The sequence below is a fragment of the Hyla sarda genome, chromosome 1, assembly GCF_029499605.1.
Source record: "Hyla sarda isolate aHylSar1 chromosome 1, aHylSar1.hap1, whole genome shotgun sequence".
Classification (NCBI taxonomy): Eukaryota; Metazoa; Chordata; class Amphibia; order Anura; family Hylidae; genus Hyla; species Hyla sarda.
Window position 1 is genome coordinate 74882620 of NC_079189.1, and position 3765 is coordinate 74886384.

A 3765-nucleotide genomic window follows, 5' to 3' on the forward strand; every position below is an offset into this window, starting at 1 on the left:
ACCGGGGGTAGCAACCTGGGTGCAGCCTGCCGCAGAAAGACCATCCAGCTTTGCGGCAGGCTCTGGTAAAAGCCAGCGGCACCTTAGACTCCACTCCCTGGCATGGCTCACATCATCATCCACACAGGCCCAGAGGATCCACTACCTGCTGTGACCATAAAAATATGTAGGTTTACACAGAGCGCATTTGCAGCATATTACATGCTGCGGATGCCCCACCAGCAAACACAATAGTGAGCTCTCTGCTACAGCTGGTTAGCTGTTTGTATCCAATCAAAGCGCCAAATTGAGTGGACACACTGAGCTACCCAGCTGCAGCAGTGAACTCACTCATGTGAAATACACTGCGGATGTGCTCCATGTGACCCTACCCTTATTAAATATTTTTTTTTTACAAAGGCCTCATTCATATTGCGTTTCTGCAGTATGTTAGAGGTTTATGCCAGGATCACATCAAAAAAGTGCAGCTGATGTATACTGTAGCTGCCCCATTAATTTCCGAATTAGACTGCTACTGCATACATTGGCATCTCTTTTTTGACATGATTCCAACAGGTACCTCAAACATACTGCAGGAATGCAGTATGAATAGGGACTATGACTTTTTCGTTTTTTCATGATTTACTTATTTCATGAGCAGGTGCTTAAACCCACAACATGACGGATATATCTATCAGGAACTTCAACTGTCACAGACAGCTGTGCGTCACTGCAAGCCAACCAAGGACCAATCAGAGTGGGCCCTGGTCCAGCTAATACATATTTATTTCTGAGACAAAAATCTTGCGGTCCACATGGGGTCATGTGTGGGGGTGAGGTATTGTTCTGCCAGCTTCGATCCTTTGCAGGCATGAAGTGGGGTCTCTAATTCATAAAATGATGCTCTGAAAGCCAAAGGCATCGGGTCCCATAAGAAAGATTTTGGAGAAGCATTGGGGGATCTTTCAAATGGATCTGGATCTAGGCGATGTGATAGGCGAAAGACCACAGATAAAATACAGAAGAGGCAAGAGCCTGGGTGACATTCTCACTCAGAGCCATCTGGCCCCGGACACAGGACCAAGAGAAACACAGTTGGGAGGCCTGAGTAAACCAAAGGGCTGCAACAAGCGTTGAAAATTTAAAGTTTGTCCCTTTGTAAAGAAAACACAGATGTTCATAGATATCAAATCAAATATGAAGTTCAAAATAGTAAGCTTCATAAATTGCAACTTGAGTGGGATTATATATATAGCACAATGCCCATGCAATTTGTATTATGTGGGTAAAACTACAAGGGCCTTCAAGCGAAGAATCCTGGAACATATAGGAGACATCTCTTTGTCGGTACATATGCATGAGACACATGGGGGTCGCCTTGGAGGACTATTCTTCATAGCGGTAGAATGGATAAAACCCTCCTTGCGAGGTGGGGATATAGACCATATACTTTTACAGAAGTAATGTAGGTGGATTCACCAATCAAATTCCACTACACCCAGAGGTTTAAATGAACAACTGAACTTTTCTTGTTTACTATAAAGTCCTCAAAGTGCCCCCCCCCCCCTTCCCTAACAACAGTAATGACCAGTTAGGTAGCCGGCGGACCCTTAGTAGGGGTTGAGGTTAGTGTCATTGCCTAGACAGTCGAGTATAGGGTTTTTTAGGAGGTTTTAGAGCGGGACCCTAGGATTTAGGGCTCAATTTTAAGGCCAATAGGAATTAGTTTAGGCTCATTAGGCCCAATCTACTACCTCCCTCCTTCTCCCCCAAGCTAGGATACGTCCCCCCATAGGGTAGGCGGAGCCACTTTATTTGTTTATGGGATCCAGTCAATAATATATTGAACTACTATCTATAAATCAATTCAATAATTCTGCATGATAAGTAGGTGTACCTTAGTAATAATGGACACCAATAAGAGGTTAGCACTGTTGTTGCAACTACACCATTGTTATCCATAGATGGTGTTGATCTGACCTATTTCTTAACACTTACTGACAGACTATAATTATACTTCTATGACAAAATTTGTCTCACATTGACTAAGAACTATACTCACTGGCCTAAATCACTTTGCTCTAGAGACCCGTGCCATCCCATTCAACCACACATTCCTTGCTTTGTTTACATATGCCGAGGGGTGGGACTTTACCCATGGTATCAGCACAGCAGAGCTCAGGGAGTATCATGTGACCGGAATGGGTCACGTGAATGTTTCTTGCGAGATCGCGGCATAGGGATTTGCATCATTGCGATGCACATCACATGATGCGCATCACGTGACAGCGGCGTTCCGGATAGGAGGACGGATGTCGCTGCCAACGGGATGAGCGCCAGTAGCCCGCAGCGCGGCTGCCTACCATTGTAGGTTGCACTCAAGCCCGAACTATATGACCAGACATCTAACAGTAAGTAGCCAGTATCTGGCAGAGCTCCCCGCTTATTTTGCTGGAACTTGGCTATCAAAGAAATACCCCTAATGGGGATCTTGTTTGTTTTTTGTCTTCCAGGTTTCCTGAGTGACGAAAGGTAGCAAACTTACTTAGATTGAATTTACTGGCCTCTCCGAAAATTGACTGTGCCCAGTTTAAAATTAAATTTGTCTCTCCCCCCCCCCTTTTTTTTTCTTAAAGGTGATTACAAGGGAACAGGCCAGTCCGGTATCTTATACTGTTTCTATATCCTATGTGAGTTGCATACTATGCCATTGTGTATATACTTGTCTGCCTTTTCTTATTAGTAAGCGCAGATAAGGTAGATTGGAAACCGTAGTGTATAGACCCATCCAGCACAGTTTTTGGTTATTTAACCTAAACATACAACCAACATGCAAATTGTGCCAGTGCAATTCCCCTGAGGAAGCTGTTTCCTCCATTTCAGAAATGCGTTGGGCATAACTATTGGTACAATTGGTACTCACGTTTAATCTGTTTTTTAAAAAAGTGTCACTTTTGGTAATGGTGTATTTTATCAAGGATACATTAAAAGCTACGTTTTAAGAGAACTTTCCGTGGGCTTTATATTCCCCCTTATGATTTGTTAATTTTCTCGGAAGAGACTATCTATTTGATACCCGCTGTGGGGTTGCTAACTTATCAAAGTTCAAGTATTCCTGAAAGCCAAAGGGCCTCCTCTCCTTCTGGGTCTTACCAGACGGACAGGAAACAAAATATGACCTAATTGGGGGTATTGCCCAGCCCTGGATGAACAGCGTAATAAAATTGTATTGTGTTGTATTGTATTGTGTGTGTTTCCTCCATTTCAGAAGCGATGTACCAAAATGATGTCGCACAAATAAAGGGTTTGTGGAAAAAAGCTAATTTCTAATATTTTCCACTGACTTTGAAATAATTCCAGACACACAATAATGGCTTAATGTACTCACATTTGCCCTAGGTGAATACTTTATGGGGTATAGTTTTGAAAATGGGGGTCACTTCTGGGGGTGCAGCATTGTTCTGACAGCTAGAATGGTTTGCAAAATGAAGTGTGGCCTATAGTTTGTATAATGATATCCTGAAAGGTCCCACCATGTGGCTATGCAACCAAATATGGCCTAAGCAGGGGTACTCCCTAACATGAGACAAGCGGCGTAATCAAATTTGGGGTGCATTTCATTCATTTCAGTGGCTATTTAAAAAAAAAAATGTATCCCACAAATGATGCATATGGGAAAAAAATGTAATTTAAATATTTTACACTGACTTATGCTAATACCATTACAAAAAGGCCTCAGAGAAGGCACTACTAACCCAAGTGAACACTTTAGAGTATGTCATTTTT

General features: G+C 42.7%; 1 long non-coding RNA gene across 1 annotated transcript; it reads left to right on the plus strand.

The window, feature by feature from the left end:
- Positions 1–2269: 2269 nt before the first annotated feature.
- On the plus strand, positions 2270–3329 carry LOC130301385 (uncharacterized). Its single transcript, XR_008851986.1, has 3 exons — positions 2270–2390; positions 2493–2511; positions 2616–3329. It is a non-coding gene; the product is annotated as an uncharacterized LOC130301385 (long non-coding RNA).
- Positions 3330–3765: the final 436 nt, after the last annotated feature.